General features: G+C 41.7%; 1 protein-coding gene across 1 annotated transcript in view; it reads right to left on the bottom strand.

Moving 5' to 3' along the window:
* The window catches only part of LOC124606283 (glutamate receptor ionotropic, NMDA 2B-like), a 727,746-nt gene that overhangs the window by 226,927 nt on the left and 484,035 nt on the right, over positions 1 to 16,784 (bottom strand). The window lies entirely within an intron of this gene.

Raw genomic sequence — 16,784 nt, 5'->3', positions numbered from 1 at the left:
AAATATGTTCTGAACTACAGTGCATGTATACCTTTGTCATTTTGTTAACATGATTTCTACTCAGTGCATATGCATTTTTTGTGATTTGCTGATATATTCTGTACTCATTGTATATATATTTTTTGTCATTACCTGATATGTTCTGTACTCAGTGCATATGCAGTATATTTACTTCATGTTCTACACCTATATATCTGTATATTCTGTGATTGTAAAGTTAGTTCTGAACTACAGTGCATGTATACCTTTGTCATTTTGTTAACATGATTTCTACTCAGTGCATATGCATTTTTTGTGATTTGCTGATATGTTCTGTACTCATTGTATATATATTTTTTTGTCATTACCTGATATGTTCTGTACTCAGTGCATATGCACTATATTTACTTCATGTTCTACACCTATATATCTGTATATTCTGTGATTGTAAAGTTAGTTAGTTAAGAAAAAATTTGTTGCTCATGGCAAGTCCAAATGACTCACCATCGCTGCCAAATTTTTGCCCCCTCAGTGGAGGGTTATGAAACACGTATGTATTCATTACCAGCGATGGCGAGGCATGACAGAATCTCTGACCAGAGCGTTATTTATCGTTGCTAGTCTGCGCTTGACCGCGCGAGAGTTCAGTAGTGTGTGGCGAGTGGACAGAGAGAGTAGACAGTTGGAGAGTAGTAGCAGTCTGGTACAGTTGCGAGTTGCACTCTGTCTGCAGTAGGAGTCTGTCGGCAGTAATTGTAGCGAGTGGACGGTTGTACTGAGCGGGCGTCGCCATGCGTCGACGGCGTGCTGTTCTTCCGAATCTGGTCAGGATTGTCGTGGACGATGTCTATTATTGTAGAAGGTAATGAAGCAGCATTGCGCTCAGCTAATAACGTATGTTAATTGTAATTAATTTGTTCAAAAAATGCCCCAATAATAATTTTTCTATAAAGGAACTTTTTTAAAGAAGAAGATTCATTTCAAGTTAAATAATATTTCCTATGCATTCCCTCCAAGAATCAAAATTAAATATGGGCCAGCATTGCACGGAGCTGTGCCAAAAAATAAGAGCAGATATAGATGCAGTTTTACTGAGGTAAGAATTTATCAGGTTTAATTATTTCACAGGGCCGAAGGTCAGCGCTGCTGCCCTTATAAAATTTATCAGGTTCAATTATTTCTGTTCAGATGTTACATTCAGTTCATGCTTCATTATTTAATTAACATTATTGTGGGTTTAATGATCAATCATCATTCCTTAATTTTTGTGTGGAGTTTACATTTGGGCCATTATTATTCTTTAATTTTGCAAGCAGGTTACGCTTGGCTCATTTTTTATTATTCAATTTTGTGCGAAGACAACGTCTGGCACATTTTTATAATCATTGACTTCTAAATTACTTGCGGGGAGGTTACAATGTGTTTCTTTAGTTCAAGGATTTTCTCCTGTTCTTCTTCCATTGCTTAGGCAAACAGAGCCACATCATCTTCAAAGGGAATGTGAGGGTCTTATTTTTCCAACCCAATCTTATACCACTCTTTATATTCGTGTTCGATTCTCTGACTACTTTTTCAAGTGCACAATTGAACAGCAACGGTGAGAGTCCCTCCCCCAGCCTCGCTAACGTTTTAATTCGAGGGGCTCTGATACTTCACCCATGAATTTAACTTTCGAAAATGTATTTGTAAGGATCACTTTTAAAATGTTATTTTTTTTTCTTAGCCAAACCCATTTCTTCCAGGATTGCTAATAGAGATTCTCTGTCAATCGAATCATATCCTTTTTTTAAATCAATACAGGAGATTACATACGTCATTGTCCTTGAGTTTTAGCATCTCATAATGTTTTTGAGGTTTAGTATTTATTACGAGCACGTCCTGCTCCTCTTAAAACCTCCATGGCAGTCCTCGATTTGCGGATCGAATTGCGGCTTTGCCCTATTCAAAAGGACTTTAGAAACAATTATGTATGATATATCCAGGAGTGATATTCCTCTATAACTGGTGGGGTCTGTCTTGAAGCCTTTCTTGTGGGTAGGGTGGACGAGAGCTGCTCTTCATTCTACAGGAATCTCTTATACTTTCCAGATTTTATCGAAAACACATTCAAGGGATGTAATTGCATTTTTGACAGCTTTCTTCCGTAGTTCGGCCACTATTTGGTTTTCTCCGGACGCTTTGTTGTTTTTCAGTCGTCGGTGGTTCTGAATCCGGCTTCTCACTGTTATTTGGGATGGCTTCAAATTTTGCAATGGTATGTTCAGAGTTCAGGAGCTCAAAAAAATCTGCTAGTATCTTGCGATTTTCTGTGTTCTGTGTTTCAACACATGGAAACTGCCCAAATGCAAGTGAGGAATGTTACGTTAGTGTACTTTATTCATTTGGGTTGTGAAGCTGAAGTAAAGATCGGCGCTAATTGCGTTATCATTCATAAAGATCGGCCCTAATTACACAACTATATGCTTATCGCTACACGAGGACTGCCTCAATACACAATACAGATGAAAAATTGACGATGCCATTCAATAGGTATTATCCTGCTGGGAAAAAAATTTACAATACCGCTCGAAACTAGTGGCAGACACACTGAAACATTACCTCCTCATCTACAAGCTGGCTGGAAAAAAGGCTGGGATGGGAGGTACTATCTTCATTTCTTTTAGTGGGAAATATATTCAGCTGATGAACTGGTGGTGTTGGAGAGAGGAGTTCAATAAGTGTATTACATGTAAGCATACAGCTGAGGACTGTATCTATCGCTGTTTGACATCCGAGTTTGCTACAGATGCCTGCTCAACAATCACTCTGTAGCCCAAGTAATCAAAGCCAATACACGCGATCACAACTAATGGAAAATGTCTCACTGCTATAACTACACAGTAGTGAAAAAAAAAAAACCAGCTTTCGTAGTGAGTGAGCCATAATGCAACCCATGTACTGCGGAAAATCGTCATCCCATAAGATTACAGAGGGGTTGGTAGTTGAACGTGTATTCTCCTCAATCTATGATCACAAGATTCCGAAATTGGCTGCCCCCTTACCTCCCGTCATCCCCTCTCCATCCCAACCTTCCTACATCCACCTACAGTGGGGACACAGGCCTTTTCAAATTGTCAAGTGCTACTCCGTGCCGCACATCTATCTAGCACCCATCATCAGAGGAGTGGCATCTGGCCCACCTTAAACCGTCGGCACACGGACCGTGAATCAGAACGTTGAGCATTGAGCGTGCCGAGTTTCTGACGTCATAGCGTGGAATAGCACGCTCGGGAGTCTTTCCGAACGTGCAGTGCAATATCTGGCATGTCAGATATTCTGAGCGTGCGTTTGAGCGTTGACCAATGAGATGGCACAACGCCACCTACGTCACAAGCACGCCGTCTCCCTTCAGTACAGAGTTGTGAGGCGCCGTATTGGCATTCGTTTCAAGCCTGAATGTATATATGCCGTTTCTGAGCACCAGCAAATTGAGAATCACTGGAAAACCCGTTGTTAACTGTTTGATTCGTTCCAATAAAATAATGAGAAACATCATATTCGTGGCAAAAGAATTATTGTAACTTCAGTATTACGAGAGTAGGCTATTTGAAGGCAGCGACACACTGAAGATCCACCCAAAACGTATTGTTCTTGGTACAATTTGTTATAATTAAATTTCAATAAGTAACATAGCCACGAATAAGGTTTTCAGCAACGGGTAATATAAATGATTAGATGCCTGATGCGTGAGTAGCGTCACTGTCCTCATTAGAATTGATTGATGGGGCGGTGGTTCGCATCTTGACACTTTTTTTTCCTAACATTCGTGGGTGAAGAGTAGAGTTTGAGTGCATCTGCCACTAGTTCTGAGTGCTATTGTGAAATTTTTTCCCAGCAGAATAACACCAGTTTTATGTATTTTTCCCAACCAAAATAAATAAAGTACACTAACCTAACCTTCCTCTCCTGCCTCTGGGCAGTTTCCTTGTGCTTGGTGGAGGGGGGGGGGGGGGGCATTTGGGCATTCCATACAGAAGGAATAGAGCTCAAGTCCCAGGTAGGACCGCCATGTTTGATTTCCTGCCAAATCCCGGTTCTAGTGTGGGGATGTAATTTCGGCACAGCCCTGGGACAAAGAAATTCCCACCAAAATTCGAAATTCCCACCAATATTTGAAATTATCACAAATATCGTAGGTGAGGGATGGGAAGGGGTGGGGTCCACATGGCAGCTGAGGAAGACACATAAGGTCATCTGGGGGTGTGGGTGGGGATGGGATGCGGGTGAGGATAAGTAACCTATCAGTTTAATTGATTTGCATATCAATCTGATACCAATATTGCCCTGATACTCCCCTTACCCCACTACTGTCGTCGAATTGTTGTGAGAAATACCTGCCTCAGCTGAACTGATCATTACAAATTACTCCTCTAACAGCTACTTCCCATAGTCTTACAAATGATACGTTACAAAACGTCTTGATATCCCAGAAGCAGATAACAATATATTTAATCGAGGTTGCCAATAGACTTTTTAATCATAATCAGTGTTGTAAGTCGCAAGATGTCGATAAGTCTGGGATTTTGACTTCAGTTGAGACAGCGTTACAAAAAGCAAGAAATATTCAGTATTCCTAGCTTTGCAGACTTCAGTTCAGAGGTATCAGAACCTCGGAATCATGAAGCATAATTATTCAGTTCCATTTAATTTAACGGAGCGAGCAATTGAAACAACAGCAAATTATTCTATGCTATTCGAAAGCGCGCATTCTTCGCTTTCTGGCAAGTGTAGCACAAATCACTCATTCAGTATTTGGATGACGTGCTCTGACGTGAATTATTTTTTCGTGAGTGTGATGAACCATCGGAAATGGTTGCCATTTTATACCTTGATTACCGGCTTCCTCTTATTAACTTATCTGAATGGGTGATCTGCTATTACTCCGATGATAAAATAACCGGCTCTGTGAATGCGGATATTTCGTGTAACGAACATTCAATGCGTCTATTCTTCCAGCTTGACCACTAAAACAACAGTAAAAATAAGCGACAGAAAAGCTCTTTAGAAGGAACCAAAATGCTAAATAATAAGAAATTCAGCAGTAATAGAACATCAGAAACATGGAAGGAATTTAACGAGATTCAGAAAAAATCAACAAAGGAGATCAGAATAGAAAAACGGGCACATGACAACAACAGGTTGAAAGAAATTGACGAAGATTTCAAAAGAAATAACGCCTGTAAATTTTTACAGAACATTCAAAGAAGATATGAACCGGCCGCGGTGGTCTAGTGGTTCTAGGCGCGCAGTCCGGAACCGCGGGACTGCTCCTGCCTCGGGCATGGGTGTGTGTGATGTCCTTAGGTTAGTTAGGTTTAAGTAGTTCTAAGTTCTAGGGGACTGATGACCACAGAAGTTAGGTCCCATAGTGCTCAGAGCCATTTTTTGAAAGAAGATGTGAAGGGTTATCAACCTCCTAGTCTCTACTTCCGAAGAACAGATGGGTCCCTCGAAACGAACACGAAAGAAAATTGCAAAACTTTCAAACAATATTTTGATGAACTTTTGAATTGCAAGAAACCCACAGAAAAATTAACCTTCCAAAAGGCTACAGCCAAACCAGATTCTAATCCATTCACAATAGAAGAGATAGAGAGAATCATCAAACAAATGAAAAATAACAGAGCAGCAGGAGAAGATGGTATTGTTGCCGAGATCTGGAAGCTCCAAGATGAAAACATCACCAAGCAAATATATAAGATTATCTCAGAAATTCGGGTCACAGAGAAGTTGCCAGAGGACTGGAAATGAGCTTTGATCCATCCCCTACATAAAAAGGGTGATAAGTCATATCCGAATAATTACAGAGGTATTTCTCTAGTACCAGTCACAAACAAAATTCTCTCAAAGGTGTTATTAAACAGACCAGAACCACAAGCAGATCTGCAAATAGGGGAGTACCAGGCGGGCTTCAGAAGAAGGAGATCAGGCATAGAACAGATCTGGAACTTCAGAACACTTTTGAAAGTCAGACAGACAAGAAACACTGAAGTTACCTTTGCTGACTTTTAAAAATCATACGACTCCATAAACCGACAAACGCTCTTTGACATACTGGAAGAATATGGCATCGACAGGAAAACCAGGGCAATTATACAATAGACGCTCAATGACACCACCTCGAAGATAAAGTTCATGGGAGAAATTTCGGAACCCTTTCATATACACACTGGTGTCCGACAAGGAGATGGGCTTCCACCAATCCTGTTTAACATAGTCTTAGACAAAAGTGTCAAACAATGGGAAGAACAAATTAAAGGACTACAGCTTGGAAGGACACGTGAAACAAGAACAGTCATAAAAAGTCTGGCATTTGCAGCTGACATAGTCATACTTAGTAATAACACACAGGAGGCAAAGGAAGCACTGGAACACCTACATAAAATAGCTGCCAAAACAGGTGTACAGATATCGTATGAGAAGACTCAATACATGGAATGACAAATCAACAATGTACACATCATGCAAACGGTGTATGGATCCGTAAAAAAAAATCGAGAAATTTAAATATTTAAGGGAATACATACAAATAGGAGGATCAAACAAGGCATCCAACATAGAACGAACGGAAAGACTTCAGAAAGCATACAAACTCACATGGTCACATTATAATAAGAAAAGCATATCAAGGCAGGTCAAAATTAGACACTACAAAACAGTTGTATTACCAGAAGCACTATATGAGTCGGAAACGACCAAAATTGGAGCATCAGCCATTATAGAGAAAGAAAAAATAGAACGCAAAATTCTCAGGGAATTATTCGGACCAATACACAAAGATGGCATATGGATGTAAAAAGACCTACCAATGATTCCAGAATGAGATTTTCACTCTGCAGCGGAGTGTGCGCTGATATGAAACTTCCTGGCAGATTAAAACTGTGTGCCCGACCGAGACTCGAACTCGGGACCTTTGCCTGGTCATGGGTCAATGGTATCCACGCTACAGGACTTTTGGCTCAAAGCTGTCCTTGAAGTAACCGATTTGTAACAGTTCGCTGTGTCACTGTGGTAGCAACTGGTGCTCAAATCGCTGCTGCAAACGCATCACAATGAGCCGGAGCTGTCTGCAGGACACGATGGTCTTCACTCTCGGTATTGCCACGTGGCCCTACGGTCATCCTAAGACCGTACATTCTCGTTATCACCGTGGCAGCGATCGTGTATGGTGGCTACATTCCTGCCAAGTCTTTCTGCAATATCGCAGAAGGAACACCCACCTTCTAATAGCTTTGTTACACGACCTCGTTCAAACTCAGTGAGTTGTTGTTAAAGCCGTATTTGTGGCCTTAAAGATATTCTTGGCTAACATCAGCTCACTACGTCCAACCTCAAAAGTAACTAACGCTCACAACCGTTACAGCCTCTATTTGAAGCAAACCTGATTTGCATCCTCAAAGTGGCACTGCTACCCTTATGCGACTCGCGTGAAATTTGAAGAGACATCATCCTCCAGATGTAGAGACACGTCTTTTAACTTTCGTTTATGTCGCACAACTACTTCAGGGTTGTCGTGACCTTTTTTTTCTTCATTGTGTAAAGCTTGACTTAGGGAGGCTATTTAGGGTAGAATCGCTAAAAGTGACATCTTAATCCATACGATACTGCTGCTACATTCTATCAGAACGCACTACTTATAAAAATTGTGGGTGTCTAGCATCATGAATCAGGAGCAGCTGAATATACTAGACCTATTCTTGCATCATCAGCCCTTACCTACTGTGGTATTCATTTACTGCACGATGTTACAAGTAAAACTCATTCCAAGCTCAAGATCTTTAATTTTTTAATTAAGGACTGATTGTCACTGACCTATTCAACAGAAGGAGCCCAATTCATTGTAGAAATTAGTGCAGTGAATAACATGCTGCTAAAAGAGGTAATAAGCCACCACAGTGTAGTGCTCTCTGCATCAGCTCTGTCAGTCGGCGCATTTCCTTGGCGACATTCATGAGGCAGGCAACAAAACAGTCGGATCAGCTCGGGACTCATTCTGTATGACGTCAGCAGAAGAACTGGAAGTACAATTATTGGTATCAGCTGAGTCATATTCAGCCACAAGAAGAGTAATACCTGACATAGCAGTCTGTTTTCACCGTTACATGCCGCGCGGAGTAGCCGTGCTGTCTGGGGCGTCTTGTCACGGTCCGTGCGGCTCCCTCCGTCGGAGGTTCGAGTCCTCCCTCTGGCATGTGTGTGTGTGTTGTCCTTAGCGTAAGTTAGTTTAAGTTAGAGTAAATAGTATGTAAGATTAGGGACCAATAACCTCAGCAGTTTGGTCCCATAAACTCTTACCAAAAATTTCCATTTTCCACAGTTACAGCTTGATAATTCTCATATAAATATTTTTATAGCCAAGAGACTTCGTTAGCATGAAACATTCACATATCAAATTAATAGCAAACATCACCAACGGTGAAGCGCTGCATAGAAATAATTCCTCCTACTCTTTATTGTTAGTGTTCAGATTGCAGTGGGTGAACCAACCAAAACATTATTCTTAACTGTGCTTTAGTTCCGTCCCCTAATGACAATAACACACACTGTCCTATACACTTGGTGCTTCGATCCTTGGCTGCCTTCGCCTCCCGGCCGAAGTGGCCGTGCGGTTAAAGGCGCTGCAGTCTGGAACCGCAAGACCGCTACGGTCGCAGGTTCGAATCCTGCCTCGGGCATGGATGTTTGTGATGTCCATAGGTTAGTTAGGTTTAACTAGTTCTAAGTTCTAGGGGACTAATGACCTCAGCAGTTGAGTCCCATAGTGCTCAGAGCCATTTGAACCATTTGCCTTCGCCTCGCAGATTCTCTAAAATTACTGAAGACAGTGCTCAGACTTTTTTCAGTTCCACCCCTGTAGGAACTATTATTTTCTCTTTATGACGTTAACACAAAGGCAGCATCTCTCGTCACCAGTAAAGACATTCCACACGTATGCTCGATAAGGAAGCTGTGATGTTCAAGTAAAAATGCATAAATGGCCATCCATTGCTTTTTGTTGCTTTGAAAGAGCATGTAGTATCGCTACGCCCGACTTTTTGTTTGGGAGTAAGTAGTTTAGATTTATCGTGGTTTCCTTATATGGCCTGAGGAAAATCCTGGATGGTCTGAAGGATTGGTGTTAACATAGTATGTCGAATTATTCCCACCTGATACTAATACTTTAACAACCACCAAAGGACATCCCATACTTTTGCTAATACCAAATGAGTAACGATGGACTTCATCGATATTTGTAATCTACATTAAACGTGATGATGCTCCTACTATCGACTGAGTGACGTCGCGTTAGATTAGATTATGACTGAGACAGATGTAGCGTCAAATGAAAACTCCATATTTCGCTTACACACCAAATTTAGTTTTGTGTCATTATTGAAAAACATGTATCTGAAACATGGCCTCGAAATGTTCGGGTGAGCACATTAATGTTGTTATGTACATGATGCTTCATTATTATTAAAATTACATATTTGCTTTGCTTGTAGTACCAGTAATATAGTAATAGCATACAGGAATACAAGAAAAAGGTGAAAAGGACAGCATACAAGACGTCAACGTTTGTGTTTGTTGACCAATGGTATGTCAACTAGTTGGACTTGGTGCAGAAGGGAAACATCATTTCAAATTATTTTATTTGTTAATATTAGTTTGCAATATGTTGTTGTAAGAATATGATTAATTCTTTCAATAAAATACAGAATTTTTATCAGCAGGTTGTGACTATAAAGGTTCACAGTCGACGGACCTGAGCTATGGACCTGAGCTATATGGCCGCCTTGTTTAATGTGTCGGTCCGTCGGAATGGAAGGTGATAGCCATCTAGGCGAATTTTGAACTTACGTCTTAATTTAATATTTTACATCCAGGGAAATCAGAAAAAAATATCTACACTCCTGGAAATGGAAAAAAGAACACATTGACACCGGTGTGTCAGACCCACCATACTTGCTCCGGACACTGCGAGAGGGCTGTACAAGCAATGATCACACGCACGGCACAGCGGACACACCAGGAAGCGCGGTGTTGGCCGTCGAATGGCGCTAGCTGCGCAGCATTTGTGCACCGCCGCCGTCAGTGTCAGCCAGTTTGCCGTGGCATACGGAGCTCCATCGCAGTCTTTAACACTGGTAGCATGCCGCGACAGCGTGGACGTGAACCGTATGTGCAGTTGACGGACTTTGAGCGAGGGCGTATAGTGGGCATGCGGGAGGCCGGGTGGACGTACCGCCGAATTGCTCAACACGTGGGGCGTGAGGTCTCCACAGTACATCGATGTTGTCGCCAGTGGTCGGCGGAAGGTGCACGTGCCCGTCGACCTGGGACCGGACCGCAGCGACGCACGGATGCACGCCAAGACCGTAGGATCCTACGCAGTGCCGTAGGGGACCGCACCGCCACTTCCCAGCAAGTTAGGGACACTGTTGCTCCTGGGGTATCGGCGAGGACCATTCGCAACCGTCTCCATGAAGCTGGGCTACGGTCCCGCACACCGTTAGGCCGTCTTCCGCTCACGCCCCAACATCGTGCAGCCCGCCTCCAGTGGTGTCGCGACAGGCGTGAATGGAGGGACGAATGGAGACGTGTCGTCTTCAGCGATGAGAGTCGCTTCTGCCTTGGTGCCAATGATGGTCGTATGCGTGTTTGGCGCCGTGCAGGTGAGCGCCGCAATCAGGACTGCATACGACCGAGGCACACAGGGCCAACACCCGGCATCATGGTGTGGGGAGCGATCTCCTACACTGGCCGTACACCACTGGTGATCGTCGAGGGGACACTGAATAGTGCACGGTACATCCAAACCGTCATCGAACCCATCGTTCTACCATTCCTAGACCGGCAAGGGAACTTGCTGTTCCAACAGGACAATGCACGTCCGCATGTATCCCGTGCCACCCAACGTGCTCTAGAAGGTGTAAGTCAACTTCCCTGGCCAGCAAGATCTCCGGATCTGTCCCCCATTGAGCATGTTTGGGACTGGATGAAGCGTCGTCTCACGCGGTCTGCACGTCCAGCACGAACGCTGGTCCAACTGAGGCGCCAGGTGGAAATGGCGTGGCAAGCCGTTCCACAGGACTACATCCAGCATCTCTACGATCGTCTCCATGGGAGAATAGCAGCCTGCATTGCTGCGAAAGGTGGATATACACTGTACTAGTGCCGACATTGTGCATGCTCTGTTGCCTGTGTCTATGTGCATGTGGTTCTGTCAGTGTGATCATGTGATATATCTGACCCCAGGAATGTGTCAATAAAGTTTCCCCTTCCTGGGACAATGAATTCACGGTGTTCTTATTTCAATTTCCAGGAGTGCAGATCTGTGAGGATGATCTTCAGATGTAACTTGGTTTGCGTATAGACAGAGAAACGTGCTAAAAGTGATAAAAAACTATGCTTACGGGTTTCGCCTCATCCTCCCATAAATAGTTTGCTGCTCGTCATCTGATTAACGGAACTCTGTATGATGTAAGCACCGTTTCAATTAAGGTGTTACATACGTCCGGCTAATATGTTCGAACTGCTGCTTCTCAAGACTAATTTCTGTATCTTTCAAAACTACCATAACAGGGATGTAGAAAGGAATATGTCAGTCATGAAGGGCTTAAGATGTGGGAACAATAAAAATCCGTTGGCGAGGGCCTCACCGTTTCGAACAAAAAAGTGAGCATTATGAAGAAGACTTATTAATTCTTGTTTGCTTTCAAAAAACTATTTTCCTTCCTTGTGTTAGAGCAGAAGAAAATTATCCTATTTATTAAGATGTTTCTGTCAACTCCTAACTTCGGCCCACTTGCCATCTCACTTTTTTCCTGTAAGGTATATTAGGTACACACGTGAATTGGCTTTCTGTTGGTAGCACTGTTTCCCTGCCCCCTTGCGCTGTGTTACAAGCTGCGAAGCTTTGCAACTATGCCTAATGAAATGGCGAGGGCCTCGCGAATTCTCTCCCCGAGTCTACATGTTACAGCTCTCATGTAGCAAAAAGGGCCTTGCGAGGAAAGAGAAGTTCAAGAGACAACAGAAGTATTGTTGCAGTGGTCCTGATTATTCCCAAAAGAATCTATGAGATTGGTCCCAGTAGAACCACGGACCATGTCGATAGACGACTTTTATTATTTTACTGGTTCTTCAACATGCGTATATCTAGGCGTAGGTAGCCGTTCACCTCCGTGTGAAAAGTAATAATGTACGAGTAGGTAAAGCCTAAAAATGGCCAGAAAAAAGTATGTAGATACAAGTGTATGAACAGTCACTGAAAATGTTCTGACCAGCACCTGCTCACACCACCGATCAAAATTAGACCGAACTTACTACGTAGATGATGCAGTTTTATATCCATATATTGTAAACGCTCTAGCAGTAGATAGTGGGCGGTAGTGCCCGAAACTAGTCCGGCAAAAATGTTTAAAAAAATTAAATTAAACTACTAGAAGAATCTTTTGTAGTGATTTGCTGGTCAAAAGTGACCTTCATCAAATTCATATCCCCTTTGAAACAGAATAATGTATAAACTATGCTCTGCAGAATTGCAAACAAATATAGTAGAGGTACTGTTACCTTTTGAAAAACAGAAATGCCTAATAAGGTGTTACTGTAATACTGAGGTGAATTTGACAACGATGGAGAGTTAAATTTGGAACTTCATCTTGAACTAGGTTAATATTTGCAAGAATTCGATACAAGTCAGATGTCCGTGGAAAGGTACAAGATGAGAAAAAGGGGCCTTGCGAGGAAAGAGAAGTTCAACAAAAAAAAGTTCAAATGTGTGTGAAATCTTATGTTATTTAACTGCTAAGGTCATCAGTCCCTAAGCTTGCACACTACATATCCTAAATTATCCTAAGGACAAACACACACACCCATGCCCGAGGAAGGACTCAAAACTACGCCGGGATCAGCCGCACAGTCCATGACTGCAGCGCCGAAGACCACTCGGCTAATCCCGTGCGGCAGAAGTTCAACAGACAACAGAAGTATTGTTGCAGTAGTCCTGGTTATCAAAGAATTCCCAATAGAATCTATGAGACTGGTCCTAGTAGAACAAAGAACCTTGTCGATACACTTTTATTATTTTAATGGTTCTTCATATGTGGGCAGGATGGGAAGGTTTCTAAGATTTAATTTTTTGGTTGACGAAGCTAGCTTGAAATTTAACGGAACAGTAAACTGTCATAGCTGCGTGTAAAGAGCAAACTAAAATCAACGAACTGCTGAAAAGAAGTATGTTAATCTGCCAGAAGTATCAGTGCGATGAGATTCGTCTTCCAGAGGGTTGCTGGATCCTTAATTCTTTGAACAGACTGCTGTGGGTTACAGGAAATGTTTCATATTATTATCCCTGAGCTTAACTGCTTCTGACAACAAAGATCGTTGCTTAGAGCAGGATGAGACGCCAAGGCACTTTTATATCGAAGTGCAGATATTTTTCGGTTGCACATCCTCCATGAGATGGGTAGGACGACGGGGAAATGTTGCCGACCCGCTCAGCTCCATCTCCGGATATAAGCCACACCACGAACACTGGGGGATTTGAGACAATCGAGCAGGCCTTTGGAAACAAAACAAACGTCATATCGCTCTGATGTACGTTGTTTCCGACAATTCACTATGGCGGAAATTGACCATTACGAAAGTTTTAAATCTTAAGGCACACGACACCACTGAAACTGTACACCTATCTACTTTAATTGAAGATATATTGTGATTAAAAGAGTGAATACGTTATTTTGAGACACCATGTACGATGCAGTGAGTGATCCCTCTTCACATCCACAAAATCGAGGATGCTGGTGTTCCTCGTGGAGAAAAATTATGACTTACCTGGTTCTCGATAGCCTGATCTCTAGATAAGAACTCAGTGTACAGTCCTCAGTTATTGAACGGAGCATAATTCCTAACGTCGAGCGTCGATGATCAATTTTTACTTCAGCTAACAACGACAATGTGTTTCGAACTTCTACATTACATTTTGCTACCGTGCTATTCCCTGTTTAAACATTTAATATTCGTGTTTGAATCACAAACAGATTGTGTTAATAAAACATAATTCGTATCTGAAATTGTAATTTCAAGCGACATAGAATTAACAGATACGGAAGAGCTCTGTCGCTTGAATGAGTGGCAAATCGAGCGTTTTCTCGTGAGCGAGATGAAATGATCATACTGACTGTGTTAAAGGTGGGTAGTACAGTACCTGAAGGAAAGAAAACACTGATCATCTGCAAAATCTGTCGGAACACAGTTCTAGAGAATTAGGAAGCATCACGACTATGTAACGTACACAAGCAATTCGGAAATGCGAAATATCCCAGCCCAGCTACTGCATTATCTGAAAATTATCTCTAAAATTGATGTACTAGTTCTGCTCAGATGATGCAAGCGTAGCTCGTAGCTGTGCAGAGCACCATGTCCAAGACCGTTGGTCACAATGCATGAAAAAACACTCTACGTCAGTAGTTGAAATAATGCCCAGGAAAATGAACTGTTCATTGCAGGTGGAGACTTGCTAATAGAATGCGTCTTCGATGTTGGCTTCATATAAACGTTGTACTTCGGACTCAAAATAGAGAACAGAAGTGTGGCTCGGTGGGTCAAAGAATTATTTTTGATGGAACTGAAGCAGGACAACAATCTATGAGTATATCAAACAAGGCTGGCTGTGCAAACGCGCTCATCAATGATGTGTGTATTCTGTTTGGAATATGTCAGCTGTGTAAATGAATTTCGCCAAAATTAATGCATTTGTTCTCTGTAAAATGCGAGTATCACGGTCGGCTCACATGCGCCAACTCCCTGTAATACTGCAACTGACTAGCTATTCAAGAATGGTCTCCTGTCTGACTGCACTTATACTTTAGCGTCGACCAATTTGTCTGTAAGGACGACGATTCACGCCAACAAATCATCAAAAAGCTAAATAAAAGACGGACAGTTGCACTTAAGACTGAAGGGGAACGACAAATTGCACTTTGTTAGAGAATATAAGTTGTTTTAAAATGGCACTGTATTTAATACTTTAAACTTACAAATGCAGACTAGAAAAAATGAAAACAGTATCATTTTTTGGGCTGAAATTCTCAAATACGACACGGCTCGTCCAAAATAAGATACACAAGTGTGACTGATATTCACACTAAAGCGAGAAGATTCAGGTCTTATAAATGAGATAGACAAGACACAAAACGATACATACCGTGTAAATGGGATTTTTTGTACGGGGTAATGCTAAGATATTTATTGCACGAAATTTGTGTCAGAGTGAACTATAGAAATTTCATTACTTGTCATTCCTATTTTTCATGCTACGAAGTCAACCAGCAATGGATAGCAACCGTTTAAAGTTATACTTAATATATTAAAGCCAATAAAAAGGCAAGAGATACGCAGGAGAGAAAAACTGTCTTACATTTTTTTATCGACATGAACATTATACTTAAACACAAATCAGATTCGCCGTTTGATATTTACCACCTCATAGCAACAATAGGAACGGCAATTTCCCTATCACATGACTCTTATGAGTAAGAGAAATGTCTTTCTCATTTAATTGAAAAACAATGTTTTCCTCATCCACAGACTTAAGAGGTATAAATTCTAGGTCATTTTCCAGTGCATTTTATATGGTACAGGCTGATCTGTAGCTGTATGAATACCTCATCTCTTCTCGAAAATTTGACCAAGATATAATCTCTTCCACCTACATGTGCTGGATCTGTCATTACAATAGTATCTAGTTTGGATACTTCAAAGGAATCGACATCAACCATGCTGTTGTCACTCAAGACATATCGAAATCAGAATCAGTCTCCTCAGTTTCCTTTCTTTGTAGTGGACTTCCCATAGCTTTGGTCGCAGGCATTGCTTTCTGGCTGTACTGCTTTTAGCCTACTTTTGCTTTAATTTGTTGCTTTTTCAGCAATGACTTTACTGCTGCAGGTGTGGTCTCCCAGGGTTGTGTGGGTGGGGTATGGGAAAGGCGGAAATCCGCGGTACACTGCTGTGTGGCTGGTGGCTGGGCCAGAGGAAACAGTCTGTCCCTTTTGGGAATCAAATGTATCACATTTTGGAATGGTGGATATATTTAAGGATTATACTGGCTGCTTAATAATTTTCTCCATATAATAAATATGACAATAATGAATAATTCAGCAGAGTGAGCACAATTTTCTGTATATGTAACACAAATTTGGTAGTTGTATTGTCAATGTATGCGTAAGTGTGGCAAATGTTCTAGAATTGTGTGCACATTTATATTCAGTCTGAATGTGCTCTTTTTCAAAATTATTTTTTACCTCCAAAGTGAAGTTTCGAATGGAGAAATAACTTATGATTAACTATTCCTAAACGAGAGCAGCATAAATAACTGAAAGAACACTATTTTGTGATAGGTGTGGTTTCTTATGAATAGACTGAGTGTATAACATTTTTGGAAAAATTTTGCCGTTTCGGTTAAAGGAAACCTTACCCCACTCATGAGACGGTCCCCGAAGATTCCACTTTTGAATCCCAGCCAATCGATTCTGAGAGTGGAAGGTCCGCCTTGCATCGTGGTGTAAGAAGAGCGTTTCTTTGTCTTATTGTGTTTTATTCATTCAAATGTGAAAGGTTATACCCAGTATTATATTTCTCAGATGCACTTAGTACAGCAACAGCTCTACCCGTTTAGTTCTGAAGCCGAATAAGATGCACTGCCACCCCTACGCTGTGGAAAACCTTTATTGAGGACCGTCGTATATATGGTATGGGTGGGAAGTCGACTGTACTTGCGA

The sequence above is a fragment of the Schistocerca americana genome, chromosome 3 (assembly GCF_021461395.2).
Source record: "Schistocerca americana isolate TAMUIC-IGC-003095 chromosome 3, iqSchAmer2.1, whole genome shotgun sequence".
NCBI classification, from domain to species: domain Eukaryota; kingdom Metazoa; phylum Arthropoda; class Insecta; order Orthoptera; family Acrididae; genus Schistocerca; species Schistocerca americana.
This window is presented reverse-complemented; position numbering and strand designations above follow the sequence as displayed.